This window comes from Leucoraja erinacea, chromosome 6 (assembly GCF_028641065.1).
Source record: "Leucoraja erinacea ecotype New England chromosome 6, Leri_hhj_1, whole genome shotgun sequence".
Taxonomy (NCBI): Eukaryota; Metazoa; Chordata; class Chondrichthyes; order Rajiformes; family Rajidae; genus Leucoraja; species Leucoraja erinaceus.
The window spans coordinates 50,776,768-50,791,588 of NC_073382.1; positions in this window are offsets into that span (position 1 = coordinate 50,776,768).

Genomic DNA, 14,821 nt, shown 5'->3' on the forward strand with positions numbered 1-14,821 from the left:
TTAATAGTATTTAGCTCCTCCATTCCTACCGCCCCCTGTTTATCCAGCGTTGGAATATTTTGTGTGTCTTCTATGGTGAAGACTGATACAAAATACTCGTTTAATGCCTTTGCCATTTCCATGTTCCCCACCAACAACTCTCCAGTCTCACCCTCCAATGGACCAACGTTCACCTTAGCCACCCTTTTTCTTTTTATATAGCTATAAAAACTCTTACTATTAGTTTTTATGTTGTTCGCTAAATTCCTTTCATAGTCTATTTTCCCCGTCTTAATTAATCTCTTAGTTATTTTTTGCTGACCTTTAAATGCTTCCCAATCCTCTACCCTCCCACTATCTCTGGCTACCTTATATGCCCTTGCCTTCAGCCGAATACTATCCTTTATAGTTTTACTGAGCCATGGCTGACTGTTCTTACCCTTACCCCTTTTTTTCTTCATAGGAATAAATTTTTCTTGAAGGTTATACAGTATACCCTTAAACGTACACCACTGCTCATGTACCGTCTTATTCTTGAGTCTGCTATCCCAGTCAACTTTGATCAGCTCAGTCCTCATACCTTCATAATCCCCCTTATTTAGACTAAGCACCCTAGCCTGAGTTTCAACCTGCTCCCCTTCTATTTGAATATGGAATTCGACCATGTTGTGGTCACTTGTTCCCAACGAGTCCCTAACTATGACATTTTTAATTAATCCTGCTTCATTACACAGGACCAGATCCAAGATTGCCTCCCCCCTTGTCGGTTCTGTGACATACTGTTCTAGGAACCCGTCTCTAATACATTCTATAAACTCTTCCTCTAGTCTACCCTGCCCAGTTTGGTTTGCCCAATTAATATGAAAATTGAAGTCCCCCATGATTACAGCAGTTCCCTTTTTACATGCGTCAACTATTTGCAGATTTATGTTCTGACTAACAGCGTCACAGCTATTTGGAGGTCTATAAATTACACCCACTATTGTTTTTTTCCCCTTATTATTCTCTATCTGTACCCAAGCTGTTTCACTATCCTGATCCTTCAACGCAATATCCTTCCTCTCTATTGCCGTTATTCCCTCCCTTATTAAAAGGGCCACCCCTCCTCCCTTTCTTTCCTGTCTATCTTTCCTAATTGTCGAGTACCCCTCTATATTTAACTCCCAGTCCTGATCCCCTTGCAGCCATGTCTCCGTAATGGCCACGATATCATAACTATATATACTTAATTGCACCGTTAATTCATTTACCACTGAGACATCCATCAGATAAAAGCAGTAAAATATAACCATATAACAATTACAGCACAGAAACAGGCCATCTTGACCCTTCTAGTCCGTGCCGAACACGTATTCTCCCCTAGTCCCATATACCTGCGCTCAGACCATAACCCTCCATTCCTTTCCCGTCCATATAACTATCCAATTTATTTTTAAATTATAAAAACAAACCTGCTTCCACCACCTTCACTGGAAGCTCATTCCACACAGCCACCACTCTCTAAGTAAAGAAGTTCCTCCTCATGTTACCCCTAAATGTCTGTCCCTTAATTCTCAAGTCATGTCCCCTTGTTTGAATCTTCCCTACTCTCAGTGGGAAAAGCTTATCCACGTCAACTCTGTCTATCCCTCTCATCATTTTAAAGACCTCTATCAAGTCCCCCCTTAACCTTCTGCGCTCCAAAGAATAAAGACCTAACTGGTTCAACCTTTCTCTGTAAGTTAGTTGCTGAAACCCAGGCAACATTCTAGTAAATCTCCTCTGTACTCTCTCTATTTTGTTGACATCCTTCCTCTAATTGGGCAACCAAATTTGTACACCATACTCCAGATTTGGTCTAACCAATGCCTTGGACAATTTTAACATTACATCCCAACTTCTATACTCAATGCTCTGATTTATAAAGGCCAGCACACCAAAAGCTTTCTTTACCACCCTATCTACATGAGATTCCACTTTCAGGGAACTGTGCACAGTTATTCCTAGATCCCTCTGTTCACCTTCATTCTTCAATTCTCTACCATTTACCATGTACGTCCTATTTTGATTTGTCCTGCCAAGATGTAGCACCTCACACTTATCAGCATTAAACTCCACCCGCCATCTTTCACCCCACTCTTCCAACTGGCATAAATCTCTCTGTAGACTTTGAAAATCTACTTCATTATCCACAACCCCACCTATCTTAGTATCATCTGCATACTTACTAATCCAATTTACCACACCATCATCCAGATCATTGATGTACATGACAAACAACAGTGGACCCAACACAAATCCCTGTGGCACCCCACTAGTCACTGGCCTCCAACCTGACAAACAACCATCCACCATTACCCTCTGGCATCTCCCATTCAGCCACTGTTGAATCCATCTTGCTACTCCACCATTAATACCCAACAATTGAACCTTCTTAACCAACCTTCCGTGAGGAACCTTGTCAAAGGCCTTACTGAAGTCCATATATACAACATCCACTGCTTTACCCTCATCAATTTCCCGAGTAACCTCTTAAAAAAATTCAAGAAGATTAGTCAAACATGACCTTCCAGGCACAAATCCATGTTGACTGTTCCTAATCAGACCCTGTTTATCCAGATGCTTATATATATTATCTCTAAGTATCCTTTCCATTAATTTGCCCACCACTGACGTCAAACTAACAGGTCTATAATTGCTAGGTTTACTCTTAGACCCCTTTTTAAACAATGGAACAACATGCGCAATACCCCATTCCTCCGACACTATTCCCGTTTCTAATGACATTTGAAATATTTCTGTCATAGTCCCACACTAACTTCCCTCAATGTCCCAGGGAATATCCTGTCTGGACCTGGAGACTTATCCACTTTTATATTTCTCAAAAGTGTCAGTACTTCCTCTTCTTTGAATCTTATAGTTTCCATAGCTACTCTACTTGTTTGCCTTACCTCACATAATTCAACATCCTTCTCCTTGGTGAATACCGAAGAAAATAAATTGTTCAATATCTCCCCCATCTCTTTTGGCTCTGCAGATAGCTGTCCACTCTGACTCTCTAATGGACCAATTTTATCCCTCGTTATCCTTTTGCTATTAATATAGCTGTAGAAACCCTTTGGATTTACTTTCACCTTACTTGCCAAAGCAACCTCATATCTTCTTTTAGCTTTTCTAATTTCTTTCTTAAGATTCTTTTTACATTCTTTATACTCGTCAAGCACCTCATTTACTCCATGCTGCCTATAATTATTGTAGATCTCTCTCTTTTTCCGAACCAAGTGTCCAATTTCCCTTGAAAACCATGGCTCTTTCCAATTTTTACTATTTCCTTTCAACCGAACAGGGACATAAAGAGGACATGACTTCAGAATTAAGGGACAGAAGTTTAGGGGTAATATGAGGGGGAACTTCTTTACTCAGAGAGTGGTAGCGGTGTGGAATGAGCTTCCAGTGGAAGTGATGGAGGCAGGTTCATTGGTATCATTCAAAAATAAATTGGATAGGCATATGGATGAGAAGGGAATGGAGGGTTATGGTATGAGTGCAGGCAGGTGGGACTAGGGGGAAAAAAAGTTGTTCGGCACGGACTTGTAGGGCCGAGATGGCCTGTTTCCGTGCTGTAATTGTTATATGGTTATAAAGATTCTGTACTCTTAAAATTTCATCTTTAAATGTCCTCCATTTCTCTTCCACATCTTTCCCATAAAACAAAATGTCCCAATTTACTCCTTTTAAATCCTTTCGCATCTCCTCAAAGTTAGCCTTTCTCCAATCAAAAATCTCAACCCTTGGTCCAGTTCTGACCCTCTCCACAATTATATTGAAACTAATGGTATTGTGATCACTGGTCCCGAACTGTTCCCCAACGCATACCTCTGCCACCTGACCCGTCTCATTTCCTTACAGGAGGTCCAGCACCGCCCCTTCTCTAGTAGGTACTTCTATGTATTGCTGCAAAAAACTATCCTGCACACATTTTACAAACTCCAACCCATCCAGCCCATTTACAGAATATGTTTCCCAGTCTATGTGTGGAAAATTGAAATCTCCCACAATCACTACCTTGTGCTTACTACTAATATCTGCAATCTCCTTACATATTTGCTCTTCCAATTCTCGCTCCCCATTTGGCGGTCTATAATACACCCCTATAAGTGTTGCTACCCCTTTCCCATTTCTCAGTTCCACCCAAATAGCCTCCCTAGACGAGCCCTCTAATCTATCCTGCCAAAGCACTGCTGTAATATCTTCCCTGATAAGCAATGCAACACCTCCACCTCTTGCCCCTCCAATTCTATCACACCTGAAGCAACGAAATCCTGGAATATTTAGTTTCCAATCACAGCCCTCCTGCAACCATGTTTCACTGATTGCCACAACATCATACTTCCAGGTGTCAATCCAGGCTCTAAGTTCATCCACCTTTCTTACAATGCTCCTAGCATTAAAATATACACATTTAAGAAACCCACCCTCTCTTATTCTCTGTTTATTATCTTTTTCTTCTCTCTCCCCTACATTTTGGGTCAGTGCTACCATTCTCTGCCTCCTGCCTCACACACTGACTGCTAGCTTTCCCAATTTGAGTCCCTCCCCCCAACCATACTAGTTTAAAGCCTCCCCAGTAGCCTTTGCAAATCTCCCCGCCAGGATATTGGTCCCCCTCGAGTTCAAGTGCAACCCGTCCTTTCTGTACAGGTCGCACCTTCCCCAAAAGAGGTCCCAATGATCCAGAAACTTGAATCCATACCCACTGCACCAGTCCCTCATTTATCCTCCACCTCGCTCCATTCCTACTCTCATGTGGCACAGGCAGCAATCCTGAGATTGTTACCTTTGCAGTCCTTCTCCTTAACTCTCTACCTAACTCCCTAAATTCTTCTTTCAGGACCTCTTCTCTTTTTTTATCTATGTCGTTGGTACCTATATGTACCACAACCTCAGGCTCCTCTCCCTCCCATTTCAGGATTTCTTGGAAATATATTCTAGTTAATTGTAGTGCATTCTGTGAACATTGGGAAGTATCTGAACAACATGCTGTTGCTTTGAAGCTGCCCAGTCAGGTTCTCCTGATCTCAGCACAGGATGCCTGTAACGAGAAAATAGCGAGAAAAGTACAGAATAGTACGATGAGCCCTTCATTCTACTGAGGCTTTTCGAGGACAGTCTGCTCAGATTTGTGTCAATGCAGTAGGAAATTAGTATTAGTGCATGATGATATCATAGATAGGAAAGGTTGGTGAGATGTGGGCCAAATATGAGCAAATGGGACTAGTTTAGATGGGACATCTTGGTTGGCATGGACAGGTTGGGTTGAAAGGCCTGTTTCCATGCTGTATGACTATGTTGGTCTGCAATGGCAATGAAAACATTTTCACCTGCACTGACCTCGTCCACTTTCATAATCGATATCTAGTGCAATTAATCTATATTACGAAAGGCTGATCTTGACCACTTCCTGTTGTTCTGTATATTGATTTTAGAAAAAACGCTGCCACTTACGGCTGTGATTTTTGGCCATCTTACTCAGAGTCCCCCTCCGCTGTGTAGGACAAGAGGATTTTTCCCATCGATGAAAAATAATGAAAAATTAGTTATTTATTTGTGGTTAAAAAATGTTGAGATTCTCTCTCCTGAAGGCCATGCCCCTTCCAGAGGGACTATAAAACCCGGAAGTGTTGAATGTCTCAGTCATTATCTGCAAGATGGGGGAGTGAGAGGGTCTGTTGGTGGTGGTTGGTTTGAAGTGAAGCACTGCAAATGATTGTTGTTGGTGGCGGTTGGTTTGAAGTGAAGCACTGCAAATGACTGTTGTTGGTTTGAAGTGAAGCACAGCAAATGGCTGTTGGTGGTGGTTGTTTGAAGTGAAGCACTGCAAATGACTGTTGTTGGTTTGAAGTGAAGCACAGCAACTGGCTGTTGTTGGTGGTGGTTCTTTGAAGTGAAGCACAGCAACTGGCTGTTGTTGGTGGTGGTTGTTTGAAGTGAAGCACTGCAAATGACTGTTGTTGGTTTGAAGTGAAGCACAGCAAATGGCTGTTGGTGGTGGTTGTTTGAAGTGAAGCACTGCAAATGACTGTTGTTGGTTTGAAGTGAAGCACAGCAACTGGCTGTTGTTGGTGGTGGTTGTTTGAAGTGAAGCACAGCAAATGGCTGTTGTTGGTGGTGGTTGGTTTGAAGTGAAGCACTGCAAATGGCTTGTTGGTGGCTACTTGACAACTTCCTGTTTGCACTGTATATTGATTTTAGATAAAACGCTACCACTTACGGCTGTGATTTTTGACCATCTTACTCAGTCCCCCTCCGCTCATCAGGTGCAGAGGATTCTTCCCATCAATGAAAAATAAAAGTGTTATTGGTGTTTAAAAAATGTTGAAAATCTCTCTCCTGTCCCATGAAGGCCACGCCCCTTCTGGTGGGAGGAGGGTGGGATTATAAAACCCAGAAGTGTGGGTGTGGCTCAGTCTCTGCAAGATGGGGGAGGGAGAGGTGACAATGTTGTCAGAGCTGTGAATCAACGGAATTCACTGAATGTCTACTGCACTGAGTGTGGTGTTTTGTGCGGTTTTATGGTAGTTTTACGGTGGTTTTACCCTGCTTTGAAATGGTATGAAACTGCATTTGAATCTGGTGGCCTTGCACCCTGCATGAAATGGTATGAAACTGTATTTGAATGTGGTGGCCTTGCACCCTGCTTGAAATGGCATGAAACTGCACTTGAATTTGGTGGCCTTGCACCCTGCTTGAAGTGGTATGAAACTGCACTTGAATTTGGTGCCTTGCACCCTGTTTGAAATGATATGAAACTGCACTTGAGTTTGGTGGCCTTGCACCCTGCTTGAAGTGGTATAAAACTGCACTTGAGTTTGGTGGACTTGCACCCTGCTTGAAATGGAATTTCAAGAAATAGCCGTGAGTCAACTGCCAGCCCACCAGCCGTGAGTGAGCTGCCAGCTATAACACACCCTATAACATTACTATTTACTATGCAAATATTGTCCTTGTTTATCCTACCAAGCCTTAACACCGCACATTAATCTGAATTAAACTCCAGAATGTTTACTCCATTGGTCAGCTTGGACAAATTGGGCTGAATGGTCTATTTCCATGCTGCCACATTCTATGATTGTAAAACAGAAACTCCATCGAATTGCAGATCAAGACAACTGTGAATGAAATAGATTTATTAAGCATAAGCTTTTATAAAAAATCAAATTCATCCTTGAAACTATCCCTTTTTGCATTTCATAGCTTATTTTTGATTGCTCAGTTAGCACATGCCCAAAGAAATTACACTGATATCAGTAACATCTGCCCTGACCAAGTTATCAGTAACATATTGTTTGTTTTCAAATACATACTTAAAATAAATTAGTTAAGAGACTTGTCATAGCATGTTCAGCACAGCTGACATGCACACATCCCTAGTGATGTCGGGACTTTGTTACAAGATCAAGTATTTCAGTTGTGAGGAGTATTCATCTGAGGCATCCTCAAAAATGGAGTCATCAAACAAAATGGATTAAATTTCTGAAAATATTTCTAAAAATAAATTAATAACATAATATGAAGATTTTGACCTAGTACATATCTGGCACAAAACATTTTTAATGACATTAAGTTTTTATTAAACAATCTTTGAAGGAATTCTATTTTTTTCTAATAAAACCAGCCGCAGGTTTATACCTTCAAAGTTTTACTTTCCCGTATCATTTTGGCCATAATTCTTCCTTCAGCATAATTGCTACAAGATCCTATTTTATACAGTGAAATAAACATCCTGGTATGTATTACCAAGTGACAGCCAACTCTTAAGGAAGAGTGACCTAACTCTGATAAGCCATCTATCTATTTTTTTTAGATCTTTTGCTTACGAACATGATCAGCAAATAACGTTTTCTTAGCATCATGTCCTCTTAACACATTAAACAAAAGGAATTAAAAACATTAAACAAAACACAATTTCTTAAAAATGTCAATTGCTCAATACTTTGACGTCTAATCTGACACATAGAAACATAGAAAATAGGTGCAGGAGTAGGCCATTCGGCCCTTCGAGCCTGCACCGCCATTCAAAATGATCATGGCTGATCATCCAACTCAGTATCCTGTACCTGCCTTCTCTCCATACCCTCTGATCCCTTTAGCCACAAGGGCCACATCTAACTCCCTCTTAAATATAGCCAATGAACTGGCCTCAACTATCTTCTGTGGCAGAGAATTCCAGAGATTTACCACTCTCTGTGTGAAAAATGTTTTTCTCATCTCAGTCCTAAAAGATTTCCCCCTTATCCTTAAACTGTGACCCCTTGTTCTGGACTCCCCCAACATCGGGAACGAACTTAGTCTTCTTGCCAAAGTCTTAGCTAATATTTTCTAATCTGTATTTAGAAGAGCTATTGCTCTGTATGATCCAAGCTCTTCAAGATTTTTGTCTTTTTTAGGTATCAATGTAATAGTTGATTCGGCTAGGGTTTTTGGTAAGGTCTGTTCTTTAAAAGCATGTCTATAAAGGGCTCGTAGGCATGGGGAAATGAAGTAATTACATTTTTTATAGAATTCATTACTGAACCCATCTGGACCTGGCGTTTTCCCACTATTCCGTGGTTTAATAGTCGCTTCAATATTTTTTATTGTAATCTTTCTGTTCAATCCTGAACGTTTGTTGGTTTTTGGGAGTTTTACTTCTTAATTCTGTTCACTCTCGGTAGTTAGTTCCCTTGTCTTTGTCTCTCAGAAAAAAATTAAACATTGTTTCATCTTGTGACCCCTCTGGTTTATGGGCAACCATAACACGTATACGGATTTCTGTGTTACTTTATTTTTATCTGCCCGTCATCTTTAGTCCGTGATTATTGGTAATTTTGGATCTATTCTGTCTCCCTTTTTCCTGATTTAATTCAGACATGCATTATATCTACCTAGCCTATTCTGCTTATTGTGTTCAAATATATATTTCCACTAGGTTTGTGGATCATGTCATGAATAGTTCATGAGTTCTGCAGGGGAGATTGCCACAGGGGAGGTTGCAGAAGTCATAAACTATAGGAGAGGGTTGATGGTGAAGTTGTGTTTGTGTTGGGTGTCTCAGTCAGGGCAGATGCATTCAGAAAGAGCACCTCTACTTGCAAACTAATTAGCAATCCTTAAAATTAAAATGTACCTGAATGCAGAACCAGCTACTCCTCATCTTTGTTTCCTAAAGTTCTGTTACAATTCCTCACAATTTTAGTTGATCTCTTTTACTAGTCAGTGACTGGATATGATTCTGATATGTGCTGTATTTCACAGTACCTAGATACATGTGACAATAAAGTATCATTGAATCATTTAATTAAAAGAAGCAGTAGTTATCACAATCCATTAGAGTTGCTAAACTTGTCAATATGCTGTGCAAGGAATAGATATTCTTTGATTCTTATTACCATTTATTGTATCAACAAAATAACATTGTGTTGGGCTCAAGCGCAAGAACTGCTAGCGTTATGACAGTCAGTTCTATCTTTCGGTAAGTCTCTGATCGTATCCATAAGACATCCTTAGATGTTCATCCTTTATAGTGCAACTCACTGACAATACATGTCATCAGAATTTGGCAGAATCCATAACAGTTTTTGAAAAAAATATACCATTTTCTAAATGGGATTGTAACATTTTTGATTGATCTTGTTTATTGACAGACAATAGACAATAGGTGCAGGAGTAGGCCATTCGGCCCTTTGAGCCATCACAGGATGAGTTGGAATATCTCTTTATCATTAAACTGCTGGAGATTTTGAAACAGTTGTCTCATTTTCCACCTACATACTGCGGGCATGCAGCCATGTCCACTGCAGATACAAAGAGGAAAATAAGCTTGTGTTTTTACATCCATGAAGTAGAGATTGTGAGTGGGCTGTCACCTGATAACCTCTCTCAATAGTTATGCCTCCACACAAGGAATGGCCATTGAAATGCACTTTACTATTGTAGCTGTTATAATTGGGACAATCAGTAGTGATACTAGAACATTAGAAAATTGGTCATTGAATATTTAACATGTACCCTGTAGAGGTGTGAAAAAGATAAAAGATAATTGTGTTTATTTTTGCAATTAAAGAGCTAAAACAGATTAAGTGTAAGAGTTGCAACAGTAAATTAACTGTGATATTAAATGTATTAAAAAAATATTCGAAGTATCATCCGCAATGCAGCTAAAAGACTGTCACTTCTGAGGAACAAGTTATCTTTCCTTTTGGCATTTGTCAAGTGCACTGGAAATGTTTATGTATTGCTGCAATAGATGATTTTTTAAACATTGTATTTATATTGAAACACTCACATTCTCGGAACATCCTAGAATATCTTTGGATTGTAGCAAAAATGTAAAATGTAATTATCACTCGCAAGGTTTTCTTGCTCAATGGTTTTCTGATTTCTTCTTGAAGTTACTGATGCTGTTAGCTTTGAAAGCTTTGCAGAGCAATGTGTTGTAACCATCAATGTGAAATAGCTATCTTCAATAATAGATTGATCAAGTTCCATTTGTGTTTACATTTTCCTCATAATTTCTTTCGTGAATCTTCAAGATACTTCAATCATAAGCTCATGATATTTGATTGGGAAATATTTATTTATTTATTTATTTGTATTAATTCCCATGCTAACGTCAGTTGTAGACTCCCCAGCCCCATGAAAGGGGGCTGGAGAGTCTACAACTTATGTTAGCATGGGAATAGTCAGAGGTAGGATACCAGGGGGGGTGGCTATTCTATGGAACAAGAAGCTTGACATCAATAAATGTGGTTTGGCTTGATGCTGACTGGTGCATTGCCGTACACTTTGTTTACAACGACAAGGAATTTGTTATCCTGAATGTATATACACCCTATGAATGCCATCAGAATGAGGATGAATATTTAAATAGGCTTGCTTTCATCTATTCGTTCATTCAAAAGAATAATTATTGTAGTGTATATGTCATTGGGGATATGAATGCAGATATCTCAGATAGGAACTCATTATTTGCTAACCATATGGCTCTGTTCTGTCAAGATAATAATTTAATATTGTCAAGCAAAGTGCTTTTACCTACAGATAGTTATACTTATATTAGTGAGGCCTGGCACACTACGTCATGGCTGGACCACTGTATTAGTACAGTTGATGTACCTGCCTCCTTGGGGTGTATGAACATTTTGTACGGGGCAGCAATGACTGATCATATACCTGTTGCTATGACAATAAATGTTGAACACATACCCTGTGGTATCCAGAGATAGAAATAGCTTTCACACAGAAAAACTGGACTGGTCAACGCTCACAAAGAAAGACTATTATGCCCATACAGATAAATCTTTAAGCAATATTCACCTACCTAAAGATGCAATAATGTGTAATAATGTTAATTGTAAGGACATGAAGCAGAGGAGAGATATCTGCTCCATGTTTAATGATATAGTAAGCGCTCTATATGAAGGCAGTAAGCCCTACTGCAAGTATAAAAATAAGACACATAACATCAGGCCTGGCTGGAATCAGTATGTAGCTGAGTATCATGCTGAAGCCCGTGAAGCCACCAAATCATGGGCTATGGCAGGCAGACCCAGACAAGGGGCCTGTGTTTGAGCACAAGAAGCTCACTAATGCAAGGTATAAGTATGCTGTTCGCTTCATCTGTAAAAATGAGCAAGCTATGAGGGCTGATTCCATGGCTAAGAAGCTGCTAAGTAACAATGCTACTGATTTTTGGATAGAAGTGGGAGCTCTTAACAGTTGCAAAACATGTCTACCATGCACTGTAGATGGAATCTCCGGAACAGCTAATATCGCAGAGTTATGGCGACAACATTACAGTACTTTATTCAACGGTGTCCAAGGTGACTTGTTTAGGGTTGGACAATATTGAGAGTAACGACTCAATGGTGATTATGTCACATGAGGTGTATCATGCCATGTCACATGAGGTGTATCATGCCATGAACAAGCTATCCAACAGCAAAGCAAGTGGCTTGGATCATATTTCTGCTGAACATCTTAAGTATGCGAGTAAGAGGATAGCTCCTCTCCTTGCTATTTGTTTTACTGGCTTTATGATTCATGGCTTGTTACCAGACTCAATGTTGTCTGTTCTGTTAGTGCCGGTCATTAAGGACAAAGCTGGTAAAGTAGGTAGCCTAAATAATTACAGGCCCATAGCTTTAGCCAGCATATTGTCAAAAGTCTTAGAAAGAGTTCTGCTGGATAGAATAAATGAGTTTGTTAACTCCAGATAACCAGTTTGGTTTTAAAGCTAAACATGGCACTGACTTATGCATATATGCCCTAAAGGAGATTGTAAACAAATTTAGAGGCAAAACTCTTCAATCCTTATGTACTTTATTGATGCTTCCAAAGCCTTTGATCGTGTTAATCACAGAAAGCTGTTTGTTAAAATGAGTCAAAGAGAGTTGCCTAAATACATTGTGAGAATTCTGGTCTGCTGGTATGCCCACTAGACTATTCACATAAAATGGGCAATAGGGTCTCAGCCCCATTTGGGATTAGCAATGGTGTTATACAAGGGGGAATTTTGTCCCCAGTCCTTTTTAATCTTTATATTGATGATCTGTCCAAACAATTGGAAGCATGTAATACTGGGTGCATGATTGGTAATATTTTAGTGAACCATATTATGTATGCAGATGATCTTGTGGTCTTTAGTCCATCTAGCGCTGGTCTACAGCAGCTCCTTACTATATATGCTGTGTATGGTGTGGAAGATGATATTAAATATAATACGTGTAAGAGTGCTGTTATGATCTGCAGAACCAAAGAGGATCAATGTCTAACATTTCCTGATTTTAAATTGTCTGACAATAATCTTAGTGTCTGTAATAAGGTAAAATATCTAGGGCATTTTATTCCAGAACAAATGACAAATGATGAGGATATTTATAGGCAACGACGCATGCTGTATGTAGAGACGAATATTCTATTGCGTAGGTTTGGTGCGTGTGCAGATGTGGTGAAGATGTCGCTATTTAGAGCATATTGCACACCATTCTATACTGCGCACCTGTGGTCGAACTATGGAAAGACAAGTTTGCAGAGACTAAAGGTGTCATATAATGATGCCAAGAGAACACTGCGAAGGAAACCTAGATGGTGTAGTGCTAGTAACATGTTTGTGGCTGCAGGATTCAGTACTTTAGAAGCTATCCTAAGAAATCATATGTATAAATTCATTTGCAGGATAAATGACTCTAAAAATGTAATTATTGTGGTCTTGTCAAACATAAGGTTTAGCACTACACGCTACAAATCCCAGTTGTGGAGACACTGGTATCGTTGTCTCGTTGTAGGACATTGATCATTCTTTTATTCTGGATTTTAATTTGGGTATTGTTTTTTTTTTATATATAATTTATGATGCTTTTATAAGTGATACACTAAGATTTTATATGTACTCTATGATATTTTTTAATATGCAATGCATTTTATGTAATGCTGTCCCTTGTCTGGAATAAGTCCGAAATAAAGTTTATAAATATTATTATTATTATTATTATTATTATTATTATTATTATTCCCATTTGGAAGAGAATGGGCTAGTTAGGGATAGCCAGCACGGCTTTGTACATGGCAGGTCGTGTCGCACATACTTGATTGAGATTTTTGAGGAGGTGACAAAGGAAATTGATGAAGGTAGGGCAGTGGATGTTGTATACATGGATTTTAGTAACGGTTTTGATAAGATCCTTCTTGGTAGGCTGTTCCAGAAAATTAAGATGTGTAACATTCACAATGACTTGAGCATATGGAACTGGTTTATTCAAAGAAGACAGGGTTGTGATGGAAGATAGATAATTTGGCTGGACCAATGGAGTTCTGCAGGGCTTTGTGCTGGGACCTCTGCTGTTTGTGGTATATATAAATAATCTAGATGTAAATGTAGATGGGTTAGTGAATAAGTTTGCTCATAACACCAAAATTGGAGGAGCTGCAGTCAGTGAGATCAGCTGTAGAAATGGGCAGAAAAGTGATAAAATGTGAGGTGTTGCACTTTGGGAGGTTGAATGTGGGGAGAGTGTATACGGTTAATGCATTGTTGTGCTTGGTGTCCTAGTTCATAGCTCATTAAAGGTGGCAGCACAAGTCGATAGGATGGTTAAGATGGCATATGTTACACCTGCCTTCATTGCTAGAGGCAGTGAATATAAGATTCAGGATGTCTTGATGCAGCTTGATAGGACTTTGGTTAGGCCACATTTGGAGTATTGAGTGCAGTTCTGGTCGCCCCATTACAAGAAAGATGTGGACGTTTTGGAGAGGTTGCTGAAGAGATTTACCAGAAGGATGCCTGAATTAGAGAGTTTCAGCTACAGGGAGAGGTTGAGTAGACTTGGATGGTTTATTGAAGGTAGTGGGGAGACGATAGAAGTATATAAAATTACTAGACTAAGTGGGACCTGTTGGGTCCCAGCATCACACAGGAGGGCTGATCCCCCAACGCAATATTCCACCTCACCACCAATTCCAATATTGGTGGCCAGTGCGGGGGATAGGGGAGGGATTTCAGGAGCGCTAGTATGGGTATTGTGGGCTTAAGGGACTGGTTTCCAGAGGGCTAGTATGGACATTGTGGGCCGAATGGATTCTTGGGCTGGCTGCTCAGTCACTCAAGCCTGTTGTGCTGGCAGCTCACTCACTCACGGCTGGTGGGCTGGTAGTTGACACGACTATTCCTTGAAATTCCATTTCAAGCAGTGTGCAAGGCCACTAAATTCAAGTGAAGTTTCATACCATTTCAAGCAGGGTGCAAGGCCACAAAAGACAGCGAGTCTTGACCTCACCCTCCTCCATCTTGCAGAGACTGAGCCACGCCCACACTCCTGGGTTT